The sequence below is a fragment of the Monodelphis domestica genome, chromosome 1 (genome assembly GCF_027887165.1).
Source record: "Monodelphis domestica isolate mMonDom1 chromosome 1, mMonDom1.pri, whole genome shotgun sequence".
NCBI lineage: Eukaryota > Metazoa > Chordata > Mammalia > Didelphimorphia > Didelphidae > Monodelphis > Monodelphis domestica.
The window spans coordinates 466,226,969-466,242,167 of NC_077227.1; the positions used below are offsets into that span (position 1 = coordinate 466,226,969).

Below are 15,199 nucleotides of genomic sequence, written 5' to 3' on the forward strand. Positions count from 1 at the left end.
ACAGCCAAGAAGTGTCAGAGGCCAAATTGGAAGCCAGGACCTCTCAACTCTTGGTGTTCTATCCACTGAGCCAACTAGCTGCCCTCCCCCAGTTCTGATTGCACAGAAGTAGTTAGCATCCTCTTTTTCTCTTTTCATCTCTATCTTGTAATCGGTCTCCCTCTCCTCAGCCCCAAACCCCTCCCCAACTTATCACCATCAAAGAACCTTTATTAAAAAGCTGTTGGTGGTATAATCGAACGTAATGGACTTCTCCATTAGTGGCAGTGTAATGTCCCTGAACAATCTGCAGGGATCTAGGAGAAAAAACACTATCCATAAGCAGAGGACAAACTGAGGGAGTAGAAACACCGAGGAAAAGCAACTGCCTGACTACAGTGGCTGAGGGGACATGACAGAGGAGAGACTCTAAACGAAACTCTAATGCAAATATTAACAACATGGCAATGGGTTCGAATCAAGAACACATGTGATACCCAGTGGAATCACGCGTCGGCTACGGGGGGTGGGAGGGAGGAAAAGAAAATGATCTTTGTCTTTAATGAATAATGCATGGAAATGATCAAATAAAATACTATAAAATTAAAAAAAAAAAAGCTGTTGGTGTTTGACAGGCCAGCAAGCTACATGCCATGTAGGGGAAAGAGCCCTCGTTGGGCGAGTCAAGAGACTTTGGTTCTTGTCTTGGCCACTGATTATTTCCGAGACCTCGGTAGATCTTTCTGGACCTCAGCTTCCTCTTTATTAAATTTCAACAAACATCATGACGATTTGACAGCAGAGCATGTGCCAGTCCCTTTGCTAAGCAATGTGGTGCAGTAGAAGTAGCCTTGGCTATGGCACCAGAGGACCTGTGTTCAGATTCCAGTCTTGCCACACGTTATCTGTGTGAGCTGGGGTAAGTCGCTTTCTCTCCTTTACCTTTCATTATCTCAGTTATAAGATGAGGACCCTGGATTCACTGACCTCTAAGGTCCCTTCCAGCTCCAAATTCATGATCTCTCTAAGGGGAACTTGTAAAGAGGCACAGCTCTGACCTCAAGGCTTACCATCTACTAGGGAGGGGAGTTAAGAGAGTGTAGGGGAGGGGGCAGCTAGGTAGCACCATGGATAGAGTATCAGGTCTGCAGATGAGAGGAACTGGGTTCAAATCTGCTCTCAGACATTTCCTAGCTGGGTGGCCCTAGGCAAGTCACTTAACCTCCATTAGCCAAGTTCTTGCCCTTCTATCTTAGAGTGTTTACTAAGACAGAAAGTAAAGGTTTTAAAAATGAAAAGATAGTAAGGGAATAAGACAGGTTTGTTTTTAATTAGTCATGAATGATTCTTCATGACCCTACTTGGGGTTTTCTTGGCAAAGATACTAGAATGGTTTGCCATTTCCTTCTCCAGCTCATTTTACAGTGGAGGAAACTGAGACAAACAGGGTTAAGTGACTGGCCCAGGGTCACCCACTAGTAAACATCTGAGGCTGGATTTGATAACAGGTCCTCTTGAATCTGGAGCTGGCACCTTTGCCACTTCGCTGCCCCAAAAGACAAGTACATAAATAAAAATAATTTAAAATAGACCATAAGCATATGAAAGATACAAAGCACTATGATTTTTCAGGGAAAGTCCATTATTGAATAACAGCAAGGGGGAAAGATGATTAGAGAAGGCTCCATGAAGCACATGTTTCAGAAAGGCCTTGAAGAATGGGCAGGATTTCATCTGGTGGATACAGGGGGAGGTATCTGAGGTATAGAAAATGGTGTGAGCAAAGGCACACAGATTGGAAAGATGTTTCAACCTTAACTATAAAAAGAGGGAGTTGATCTAAATGATTTCTTTTTTCAAATTATTTTCATCTATTTCATTAAATATTTCCCAATTACATGTAAAAGAATGTTTAACGATCATTTAGAATAATTTCCGAGTTTGAAATTCCCCATCCCTGGGAAGGTGAGCCATCTAATAGCATCCCTAAGTGGTTTCCATTCTCAGAACTGTGACTCCTGCTCTCCAGGAATGGTCCAGTTCAGACAGACCACCCTGCACAGAGGGACCTGGAGAAGACAGGCCTGGGGCAGAATCACGGTGGCCGGCCGCCCCACCGTTCTCTTGCGAGGCGGGGAAGTCTAGAGGGGTCCTGCCCTTTAGGATCAGAGGGGCTCAAAAGCAGCTGTCGCTTGCTTTCCATTTGTTTAATCAACTGGCCCTGTCACCTGAGGCTTTCTAGGATGAATGGGACAAATTGATGTGGAACAAACATTGGGAGCCTCTCAGAAGGTGCCCGATAAATTCAGGGCATTATTTGTCATCATTATGAATGTGTGTGCATAACTGATTGAGCATGCAGTCTCTATCAGCTTCCTTCCTTCCCTCTCAGTAAACACACACACACACAGACCCCGAAGAAGGAGGCTGGAGGAGGGGCCCACAGTTATCCACCCCCCCTTCCCCTTGCCCTTTGCAATATCACTGAGTTTGCTAATCTACTTATTTGATAATTCATTTATTTCATGTCTGCTTGGCAGAGTGAGCTCTCCCACGCACCAGTTCTAGAGGAAGCGAGATGGGGCTGTTGAGAGGAAACTGATCTGTTTTTAGGGGAAAGAGAGAAAGAGGGAGAGAAGGGGGGGAAATAAATATATATGTATATGTATACACCCGACAATAGACAGCAGTCATGGAATTCAGGCTCAAGAGGGATGGGAGGGAAGGGGAAGGAGGCCTGCTAGGGAGGCTGAGTGTGGAGTCTGCTTTCAAATGAGCCCCTTGTCTTGAAGAGGCAGAGGCAGGACTGAGGGGCTGGTGGAGCCCTCTTTCTGCCTGCAGGGAGCTTGGGAGGTCGGCTAGGTCCCAATCTGTGCAGGGGATATGGGAAGCGGTGGGCTGGAAGAATCCTTGGGAATTCTGAGGACTCCCAGGTCTGATTGCCCAGGGGGGCCCTGCCTCCTGTCTCCTTCTTCCTTTGCCTGTGCAGGGCTCCTTCTCTCCCTTCTTCTTATCGCCAGCAGAACCTTTATTCAGCATTGAATATTCAGAGCTTTTGCCAAGAAGGGAAATGTGGCTTCTGTGATGTCATCCATAATCAGGGTCTCTCTCTGCCCCCCTGAAGCCTCACTCCTAGAGGACCCTGATCTAGGAATATGCATGCAATTGAGAGATGGGCTGGGGGTGGGGTGGGGTAAAAGCATAGCAGGAGGGGGAAGCTATGTGGCTCTGTGGATTGAAAGGCAGGTCTAGAGCAAATATGGTCTCAGATACTTCCTCGCTGTGTGACCCTGGGCAAGTCACTCCCCCCCATTGCCTAGCCCTTACCTCTCTTCTACCTTGGAACCAATACACAGTATTGATTCCAAGACAGAAGGCAAGGGTTTATAAAACAAATAAATAAATAACCCTAACCCCACAAGTAGGGCCATAGGATTGTTGTACTTATTATTATTATTATAGCCTATTATTGTTAATAGAGCTAGAAGGCATCTGAGAGGTCACTAGTCTATCATTCTAATTTACAAAAGAGCAAACTAAGGTTCAGAGATGTAAAAGTGACTTGTGTAAGGAGGGGCAGTTAGGTGGCCCAGAAGACAGAGCACTAACTGGGGCTGGAGCCAGAAAGACTCATCTTCAAAAGTTCAAATCTGGCCTCTGACCCTTACTAGCTGTGTGACCCTGAGCCACTCACTTAATCCTGTTTGCCTCTGTTTCCTCAGCTGTAAAACGAGCTGGAGAAAGAAAGGACAAACCAGTCCAGTGTTTCTGCCAAAAAAAAACCAAATGGGGTCATGAAGAGTCAGACAGGACTGAAAAGATTCAGCAGTAACAAAGAAGGTCACCCAGAGCATAAGTGGGAGAAATGGGATATGAACTCAGGTCTGAGAAGTCCCAATTCAGTTATCCTTCTTAGTGCTTGCAGTCACTATTCCTGGGAGTTGCTTCATGCCTGCCCCAAACCTCTCCTCTTCTTGTGCCAACCTCTTTCATTTTGCTTTGTGTCCCCAGGGGGCCAGACTCAGGGTTCCCTCTATGATTGCCCCTTCCTGGCTTGTCACCCTTCAATATCCTCATCTTGAGATGGATTAATCAGCGTCCCTTTAACCTTTCCTTGTGGAGGGAGGCTGGTCTGGTGATGAGAAGCCTGTGTTTGTCCCTGGAGTTGCTAAATGTCAAGGCTCTCCACCATCTGGTCCTGGCTTACCTCTCCAGCCCGATCTCCCACCGCTCTCCTTCACACACCCTCTGCTCCAGCCAAATCAGTCTCCTTGTTGTTCCCAGAACCAGCCTTGTGCCTTCCTCCCACCTGGGCTGTTTTCTCCTATATCCCTCCCCCCAATCACCACTGATCATCATCCTAATCTGTCCATCTCACAAAGCCCAGTTCAAATCCTGCCTCCTCCAGGAAGCCCCCCAGCTTATCCCAAACGACAGGGATATCTCCCTCCTCTGAACTCCTATAATATTACAGATTCTAAATCACAGCCATTCAGTCTAAGCCCTGCTGAAGCAGGACGCCCCTTTGGAGGGGACAGACTGACACATGTCTCCTCTAGGATCTCCAATCTGCCAGTCACCTGGCTCTTGTCACTTATTCCTTTGGAGGACCCTAATCTGTTTTCTAATTCCAGGTCCTTTGTCAGACTCTAAGTTCCTTGAGGGCAGGGGCAGAGTCAAAGGAACCCATCCAGTGACCCAAGATAATAACTTGCAGCTGCTAAAATATATTTGTCAAACAAAGGAATGAGTGCTCAGGTAGCCTAGTCCAAAGATAAGAAGAGGGGCTTTTCCTGGGGCTTAGATCAAGGACTACAGAATTCCAAGGTTGGGGCCTCCGAGGGCTGTGCAGAAAGGGGAGAGACGCTAGGATCCCGGGAGCCTAAGCTTAGAGCTGGAAGGAAATTTAGGGGCCATGTAATCCAGCCTCCTCAATTTATAGATGGGGAAACTGAGGCACAGAAAAATGAAGGTTAAGCCCCAATGTACATGGATAGTCATTGGTCTTCTGACTCCAAAGCCAGCATCTGCTCCACTCTATTAAGGGGGAAAGGAGACCTTTCAGCTCTATCTCTTTGTTTCTCCTCCTGGAGGTTACTGGGTTCTCTCCTCCCACCCCAAGACTCATCTCTGCCAGCCTTAGACTCAGGCCCTAGGGTTCCCCAGTTCTCTAGAGAGAAGGGATTCCAGAAAGCCAGGAGAGGGGAAGGGTGACTGACCCTTTCCCATGTCTAGGTTCTTGCTCCCTAGGAACGAGTTTGCAGCTGAAAGAGGGCATTGCCTGGCCCCAGCCTCCTTTGGTTAGCTTGGCCTTGGGGGTGTGACTTGATTGGACTTCCCGGGCTGGAAGAGGAGAAAGGACTCCTCCCCCCAACCCCCTCCCCCCTTTCCTTTTCTGAACCAAACTCTTCACCCCAGTCTCTCCCTGCCCCTCCCCCTTTAAATCATCCAAGCCTTTTTTTTTTTTTAACATAATAAAATATTCATGTCAGCAGAGCAGTCCCTCTTTGCAAAGGCTGCATGTACCCAGCTTATCCTTCGCCCAGGCTTTTAAAGAGCAGGACGTTTTTCCTACTCTCTAAGCATTTTCTTAGTGCGGAATCAATAATGCACTTTACTGGGTGCTCTCTGGATACTGTTTACTGTGCTGCTTCATTTCCAATACTCCGCGTCCTTCCTCCTCCCCCCCCCCCCCCCCGGAGCATTTCAGTTTTAAAAATTATTAAATAAAAATAGGTGAGCCGTTTGGGTGGGGAGTCTCCCCCCCCCCCCCAAGTCCCGAATCCAAAGGGAGGGAGGGAAGGTTAGGAAGGAGCAGAGAGACTGCGGGGCAGCTGCCAAGATTCTGAGCTCTGGTGAACAGGTTGAGTGTGTCTGCCTCGTAGAGGAGGGAAGGAATCAGTTCTGGGAATTCCCAACCGGCCGGAGTCGAGGGAGCGGCACCAGCTGTCTGAGATCCCAGAATGTACTAGAGGAGAAGGAACTGGTTCTAGAGTCGGACGGTTGGCCTCTTAACTAGCTGAGTAACTGGAGCGCTCGATTTACCTCTCTGAGCCTCGGTTCTTCTCCTCTGTAAAATGGGGGTGCGAATTCTGGCCAGACCCGCCTCACTGGGATGTTCTACATTACAAAGTGCTATTTATATAAACGTGAACTCTTCTTATTATCCCAGAGAGGGATGGTGCTTAAGCGAACTTTAGCACCATTGTCTCCCTCTCCTGCTCAATTGGGAGCATTTGCAATAGAGCTGAGGAAAAGGCACGAGGGAAGCTTGAAGTAAATAAGATGCCTACCAAAACCCATTTCAAGAACCATTTCTAATCATCAGAGTGACCCAACCATGGGAACAGGCTACATTCTGGGATCTCAGACCTTGGGTGCCACTAGGAACTGAGGAACTGAGTCCCCATCATGCCAAGTTTTCAAGCAGAAGCCACCCCTCTCAGGGATGCCGGGGAAGTTGTTCTTGGAAGAGACAGGAGGGCGAATGGAAAAACCTCTCAGGAACCTTCTGCCTCTCAGAGTCTATTTGATGTAGCAAAAATCCCCACTGGTCTTGGAGTTAGACTAATAATAAAATAGCTGGCTTTGTCTGCAAAATAATTTGCCAATTCTGTCTCAGTTTATCCTCAAAATAACCCTGGGAGGCCAGTGTAAATAGTATCCCTATTTTAGGGATGAGGGAACCAAGACTGAGAGAAGAGAAGAGAAGTAACTTGCCCAAAATTGCCGGGCTAACAAGGGGAGATTAGAATTCAGATCAATCTATTCACCACAACTCCTAGATGCCTAGAAGATGTAAGTTAAAGCTCTGTCGGGCAAATCTTTTGATCTCTCCAAATCTCAGTTTTATCGTCTATAAAATGGACCTAACTATACTTAGATGAGTAAATCTAAGTCAATGCAAGATGTCATCATGTTCTGGTTCCAATTCTTGATGATCCCATTTGGGATTGTCTCAGCAAAGATCCTGAAGTGGTTTGCTTCTCCGGTTCACTTTACAGATGAGGAACTGAGGCAAGTAGAGTGAAGTGATTTGCTGAAGGCCACCCAGCTAAGTAAGTGTCCGAGATCAGATTTGAACTCAGGAAGATGAATCTGCCTGTCTCCAGGGCTGGCGTTCTCTCCACTGCGCCACCTCGCTGCTGCCCCTTATAAACATTAGAAGTGCTTTATAAAGGTGAATTCTTGATTCAGTACAACTGAGAACAGCTCCTCTTCTGTCCCTTCCCTGATTTCTTGTTCTTGCTGGTGCAAATTTTAATTGAATTCACAATTGTGAATTAGTTACACTACAAATGTCCTGAAGTCATTCTCCTGTGACCTCCTTGGTGTCTTTTAAACTGGATTATAAAATCCTTTTGGGTAGGGACTCTTATTGCATATGGACTAGTTTTGATTTAAGGAAACAGTGCCCCCAAATACAATTTACCAGAATGATCAATTGGGGACCATCATAAAAGTCAAGCCAACAGGTATTTTATTTATTTGTTTGTTTGTTTGTTTATTTGTTAAAAACCCTTACCTTTCATCTTGGAATCAATGCTGTGTGTTGGTTCCAAGGCAGAAGAGTGGTAAAGGCTAGGCAATGGAGGGTCAAGTGACTTGCCCAGGGTCACACAGCTGGGAAGTGTCATATTTGAACCCAGGACCTCCCGTCTCCAGACTTGACTCTCAATCCACTGAGCCACCCAGCTGCCCCCCCCCCCCCCCCAAAACAAGTATTTTAATACTCCTTTAGTGAGGTCAGCATTGAACTATGTGTTATGGGAAATCAGTCAACCAACAAACATATCTCAAGCACCAGCCATCTTCCAAGCACGGTGCTAGGCACTGAGGAAACAGACATAGATGAAGCATTCTTGCCCTCAAGGAGCTTCCATTCTAATGCAAGAGCAAATATAAACAAATACAACCTATACTAGGAGCCCTGCAAAGAAAACTAAAGACCGCAGCCTATGACTTTGAGAAAGACCTTCTCATTCACCTTTGTCCAGGGATGGCGTGTAAGATGTAGAGGAGATAGTAGTTCCTACCTCTGAAGAACTTAGAAACCAGCTGAGGAAATTAACATAGGAACTAACAGGAAGGGATTAGAGGACAATTTAATATGATTTAAAAGTCAACTGCCAGAGGCCGGTCCACACTCAGTTTTGTAGGAATTCAGAAAAGGGAAGTATGAACGGCTGCTGAGGTAATCAAGAAGGACTTCATGAAGGAGGTAGGACTTGAGTAAGCCCTTGATAAGATTTAGACAGACAAATAAAGGGAAGGCATTGGAGGGGGGGGGGGGGGGCATTGTAAATGGGACCAAAGGCATGGAGATGGGAATTGGCAATCGAAGAAACAGCCCTGGCTGAAATGGAGGCTGGGGTATGAGGATACAAATGCTAATCCCACTTTCTCTTTTTCTTGTTTTCTGACCTCAGGCAAATTATAGGATCATGCATTTAGCTGGAAGGAAATTTAGAAATCACTTAATCCATACTCTCTCTCTCTCTCTCTCTCTCTCTCTCTCTCTCTCTCTCTCTCTCTCTCTCTCTCTCTCTCTCTCTCTCTCTCTCTTTAAAGAAAGTGAAGCCCAAAAGAATAAGGGATTTTGCTCAAGGTCATAGAGGTAGTTAGTAGAGGAGTCAGAATTTGAATCCAGAACTAGCATTGTGGCTTTGCCACTCTGATTTTCTACTTTCCCCATCTGTGAAATGAGGGGTTTAGACTACTTGATCTCTATGGTAGAGTTGATTTTAATGATCCTTGAGTTTGCCAGCCTGGGAAATAGCACTGCATTTATGTACTAAATTCAGTTAACCTTTAGCTCATAGAAGGAGGACCAGACACAGAGACAGAAACAGGTTAGAGACGAGAACAGAGACAGAAAGAAAGATAAAGAGATGGATAGAAATAGAAACAGAGACAGAAAGACAGAGAAACACAGAGAGAGGGTTAGAGACAGAAACAGAGGAAGAGACAGAGAAAGAGAACAGGATAGAGTAGAGACAGAAACAAAGAAAGATGGAGACAGAAAAACAGAGTAAAGAATAGAGGCAGAAATAGAACGGATGGAGACAAACAGAGAGAAAGACAGACAGATGGAGATAAAGAAATAGAAGGACAGAGGTAGAAACAGAGACAGAGAAAAGGATCGAGACAAAACAGAGACAAAGAGATGGAGACAGAAACAGAAGTCTGGGGGAGAGAGAGAGAGAGAGAGAGAGAGAGAGAGAGAGAGAGAGAGAGAGAGAGAGAGAGAGAGAGAGAGAGAGAGAGAGCTCGCCTCTTCACATTAGACATACATTGGCCTTTGGTAAGGTTAGGTGGGGGGCTGAGGGAGGCCATGGGGAACTGGGCAGGTGCAGTATCAGCTGGTGATGGGATTATCGGCCCCGAAGAAGGAGTCGTTTGGAAATTATTACATGGAAAAGGGGACTGAGGACGAATTGTATGTGCCCTGGGGCAAAGCAGAGATTATCACTTTAAGAATAGAATTTTTCGCTTCTAGAGAGATTAACCCTTCCCTATCAGGGCTCCTGCAGCACATCATGGCTAGGCTATACGGAGGGGCAGAGGGAGGTAGGAGAATCAGGCACTTCTAAATCTACTGTCAGTAACTGGTGGGAAGGAGTAGGTATTCAGAAGGCAATCTGGACTTGGCATTTTGATGTTGCTCCTGGTTGCCCTCATTCTTTAACTGGAACCTCCCCTTTCATCTCCCTTCTTCCCAGGAGCTATGCTTCCATCACAGCCAGATTCCTCCAGTTCAAGGATTGCTAACCTTTTTTGTGTCATGGATTCTTTGGTAAAACCTTTGAACCTCTTTTCAGGACTGTGTTCTTTTTATAAAATTCCTAATGACAAGAAATGTAAAGTTTTCATTCAAATTAGTGAAAATAAAGATGCAATTTGTTCTCATCCAAGTTCCCTGATCCCATGAAATGTATCCATGTCCCTCGGGGAGAGAGGTCTGTGGACCCCAGTTTAAAAACCCTTGTACTAGGTGGTACATGTTAGAGCCTTTGCAAGAGGGATAGCCTGCCCATCTCTGGGGTTTCGGATTTGGTATGTTAGAGGACTCCTGCATAGTGATGAGGAAAACTAAGATGGAGAAGTGCCAGTCATGGTGGGCTCATCTTACCAAAACTAGTACCTGAGGTTAGGGAATTAATTAGCTTCCTGGGGACAGGACACTGCCACTCCCAGTCCCCCCCCAAAAAAACAAACAAACAAAAAAAGAAAGTTCAAGCCACTAGTTCCACAGAGACAAGCTTTACCCCGTGCACTCTACCCCAGTAAATCAAACTGTGACACCACTACATCTCAAGTATTGAGATCCCACAGGAATTTACTGAGGTCTTGCCAATAGCTTGTCTAGGGCTACTGGCCCACACTTCACCTCTAAGGGTGTTTCACCAAGCCCCACTCTTTCCTACTGCTTCCTGAAACACTAAATTGAGAGATTTTTGGTAAATACCAGCAGTCAGGCACAGCCAGAGGCACTCTTCTACTAATGGGTATGACCACTGCCCAAGAAATTCCAACATTTTAGGGAATGAGAGGGGATGGAATGAACCAGCCTCTCCCCTTTAGATTTTTTATTGTACATTTAACAGAAGCTAACCTTTTGTACTTTGGGGCACAGAATTTAAATTTACAACTCTACCAATATATATGATCATCTCACTGTTTAAAGACAAACAAAACTCAGCTCATTATTTACTAGGTTGAGACATTTTCAAAGAGTATTTGTCAGTAGGAAAATAGAGTAAGAAAAAGATAAAAAAGCAAGGAGTTGGCAGTGGGAGAAGGTTTATTGGAACTTTCCCTCATTTGTCTCTTGATTTCTTTGGGATCCCAACATCTGATGTCTTTTCAGTTGGGTCCCGGTTAATGCCAGATCCTAGAAAGGCAACTGCTTGCTACCAAAGAGATTCAATAAGTGATAGCAGAAGAAAGGCTGATTGATATTTGAGGGATGTGTCTGTGCTGGATTTATTTATATGTTGGATGCTCATGGGTATGTATACCCTAGCTCCTTATGAGTGTAAGGGGCAAGGGATCCTAGATTTCAGTTCATTGACTGGATATACAGATCCAAAGATTCCCCCAGTTACTTTAACCCAGACTTGGAAAGAATCACTGGACCATTGCATCAGGATGAACATCATAGCTGTGCATAGAGTAGGGGGTCTTAATCTGGGATACATGATCCCTTAGATTTCAGGGGGTCTATAAACTTGGGTGGGAAAAATTTATCTTCTACTAACCTTTAGCTGAAATTTGGCATTTCCTTTCATTATGAATTAAAAAAAATTTTTTTTTTATTCTGAGAAAGGGTCCGTAGATTTTACCAGACTGACAAAGGACACCACGATACAAACATAGCAAAGAAATCCTGGCCTAGAGTATGGCCCTAGTTTACAATCCATTACAATGGAAGGGAAGGATCAATGTCATTTGTGTGTGCTGGCATATCTGGATCACATTGTATGTGTTCCTACTGTGAATACTGTCATTCTCCTCGGGAAGCATAAAGAATTTATTCTCTGATGGATTGAGGCCAAGGGAGCAGGGGATACAATAACTGAAGAGACACGTGCTAGGCAGAGTTCTTAGCCCTAAGGATCCTTTAGTTCCATCAGGGACATCAAATGGCAGAAGGGTCAAGGACCCATATGGTCTTTCCCTCAGAGATTTCTGGGCCCTGCTAATGGTCTTTCCATTCACTCAGGGCAAGCTCTCCGTCACTACTCTACGATCACCCTTGGAAACTTCATGGAAGAAAATTAAGAAAGTTATGAGGCCAAAGTGCTAGGAGGATGAGTAGCTAAAAAAATGAGTCATGCTCTCAAGGGTCAAGGTCTTGATCTATTCCTTACCTTTTACTACACAAACCACTGAACCCCACTTGTCCTGGGGTACCCCAAGTCTACTGAATCATAGAATATCACTGCTTAGCTTAGCACAAAAGATGTCAGAGTAACAAGGCATTTTTAGAATATAGAAACTTGGGTTCTTAGAACATAGAATATAATTGGAAAGGATGTTAGGACATAGACTACTATGGCAAAGTAATAATGATGATGATGATGGTGATGGTATTCATATGACTCTTTAAGGGGCAGCAAAGCACTCTACAGGTGTTAACTCACTGGATCCTCCCAACAGCGTTGTGGTGTAGGTGCCATTAATAGGGACCTTAGAATATAGTGTTGGGACTGGAAGGGTCCTGAGAAATTGTCTCTAGTTCAGCTCCCTTAATTGCTTGAATTATGGCTTGCTTGGCCAAAGTAAGCTTGGAGCTGAACTTTCTGGGTGATTAAAGGGCTTATATAATGAAAATGCAATCTATGTGTGTTGCTATTACAATATTGCAGCCTCATTACTCTAAAGAAGCTATGGGCAGGGAGTACCTCAGTCCCATAGTAGGGGCACTGTAGAGTCTTCCAGAAATTAAGAAGGGGGAAAGTTCTGAGCTAGGAATGACATAGAAACCAGGGTTCGGATCTTGGATCTTCCCACTAACTGTGATCCTAGACAAAAAGGTTGGCCTCGATTGTTTCTAAAATCCCTTTGACCTTTAAAATGCTATTTCTTTCTATATGCTGAGGCAATCTTCCCTTCCTTGGGCACAGACTGGTCCGATCCAGGGGGAAGGTTCAGGCTGCAAAACAAGTGAGTTGGCATCTCTTGGATGGTTTCCACAGTAAACAGGTCCCTGGGGAAGGAGATGCACCTTAGCTGGCTCTACTTGCCTTGCCTAAGTAATTGCTTCAATCCAAGAGGAAGAATCTCACAAAAGCAAAAAGCACCTCCCCCCGGCCCCCAAGATCCCTACTTGTGATTACTAAGGGCTGCTCTGTTCGACAGGGCAGTGTCAGTTTCTGCTGATTCACGGGATCCTGAATGGAACACATCGACAGAACAGTTTGCTGCCACCCGGGCTGAGGGGGTCACCTTGCACTGGTGTTCTTCTTTAAAAGAGACTGAAAAGATAGAGGCTGTGAGGCGATGAGGATGGGAGGGGGAAGTAAAGGGAGTGGGGGGGGGCAGAAAAGAATCAATATGCCAGAGAGGGGGTGGGGAGGAGAGGGGAAAAGGGTGGGGGAGGGAGAGGGAGAGAAAAGGGAGAAAGAGGAAAGGGAGAATAAGTGGGAGAAGAGAGAGGTGAGGAAGGGAGAGTGAAAGAAAGAAGGAAAGGGAAAGAGAGGGGGGAGGGAGGAGATAGAGAGAGGGGAGAAAGGATAGAGAAAGAGAGGAAGGAGACAGAGCTAGAAACAAACAGGGAGACAAAGAAAGGGAGATGGAGTGGGAGAAAGGGATGAAGGAGGAAGAAGGGAAATGGGAGAGGAGAGGTAGGAAAGAGAGGGAGAGAGAGAGAGAAAGAAAGGAGGGGGAGCAGGGAAGAGATGTTGGATGTGCTAGAATTAGAAACTCCTCTGTACAAAGGCTCCATTTCCACTGTATTAATAATTTATCCCAGCTCCAACTTTTCTTATCAATAAATAGGAAACAGCTTGTTAGGGAGAATTTCCCCTGCCCTTTTCTCCCTGAATGGAGAACCCCCATGGCCTTTCAAACAGTTCCTCAGAAGAATAAAATGACAGAGAAAATGTTAGGGCAGGAGAAGCACTTGGGAAACACTCCCTCCACTTCTAGTTTCCCTATCCATTCTTCTTTTCATACCCAGGGCCCATAATCTTAGACCTTAGAACACAAGCTCTCAAACCACAGAATGTTAGGCTTGGAAGGGACTTTAGAACATCAAACACTAAAACTAGGAGAGACCTTTGATATAATCTCATCCAAGCTCTGTTGTTGTTGTTCAGTCGTGTCTGACCCTTCATGACTCCATATGGGGTTTTCTTGGCAGCAATACTGGATTTTTTTTTGCCATTTTACAGATGAGGAAACTGAGGCAAACAAGGTGCAGTGGTTTGCCCAAGGTCAAATAGCTAGTAAGCATCTGAGGCCACATTTGAACTCCTGACTTTAGGCCCAGGGCTTTATCTTGTAACTTTGCTGCCCTCATGTTTACAGTAGAGAAAACTGATGCCACAAGAGAAAGGTCTTGCCTAAGGACACATACTTGATTAGTAACAGAGCAGAGTCTTCTGAATATCTATTTCATTCTCTGTCCATTGAAACAAGCTTTTGACTCATTAAAAAAATCATTTTCAGGTATGAATTTGGCCTTCTCCCCTCCCCTCTGAGTGAGGAGGGGGGGGGAGAAATGGAGGGTGAGAGGAATCTAGTTCCCTTCTGCCTCTGGGAAAGATCTAATTTGGGGTAGATCAAGGGAATAGTCATGGTATGGGGGAAGGAGATCCTAATTCCATTTTCCCATCCATACCCAACCCTGCTTTATACTGACAAGAGCTGGTGTTCCTACTCTTTCTTTCTTCCATCCTATAGCCCTAGGTGAGGCCCAGATGATTTTTTTATTGATCCTCATCTCCTGATCTTCCTCCCTCCACCCCGCTGCCACCCCCAGGGCTTGTCCTTGGCAGCTACTTGCCACCCACCTTAGACTCTGCCAACAGCTGCTTCTCAGCACCCAGTTGAGGTTGGCAGCATTGAAGATGAGACAGGGTTTTGCTGGCAACTCGGTAGACAGGTTGAAAAAAATCTGTTAGCTGCTAATATGTTCCTTGGCCTTGGCCATATTCCCCCATTTCAGAGCAATAGGGTGTCTGGCAGTAAGAGTGGTGCTTGGTGAAAAAAGCATAAGAAAAAGACTGTGGGACTATTTTTTTCCCTTAAAAAACATACACACCTACTGGAGAGTTTTTGCAGCTTTCTTTTATGCCTAGACTAATTTTCTTCATACTTCAGGTCAGAACTAATTTGGATCAGTGATAGATATCTTTTGGGCAAAGCATCAAAATCTGATATGGCAGACAGAGCACTGGGCAAGAAGTCAGAAGCCCTGAGCTATAACCCTGGTTTGGCCACTTTATGGTCATACGTGACTATATACCAGTCGGTTACCTTTTTTGAACCTCAGTTTCCTTATTTGCAAAGTAAAAATAACACCTGTCCTTCCTACTTCAAATGGTTGTTGTATGGATATAATCCAAAAAGCCACCATTTATATATGGTAAGGTTGGCAAAATGCTTGCATACATTATCTCTTTGGAACTTGATGACAATCTTGAGAGATAGTTAGTATAGGTAGGTGAGGAAATTGATACTGAGAGAGGGTGAGCTGCACTTGGCCATACAG

General features: G+C 45.2%; 1 protein-coding gene across 2 annotated transcripts in view; it reads left to right on the plus strand.

The window, feature by feature from the left end:
- Positions 1-15,199, plus strand: part of NTNG2 (netrin G2) — a 104,184-nt gene that overhangs the window by 22,368 nt on the left and 66,617 nt on the right. The gene's annotated exons all lie outside the window — the stretch shown is intronic.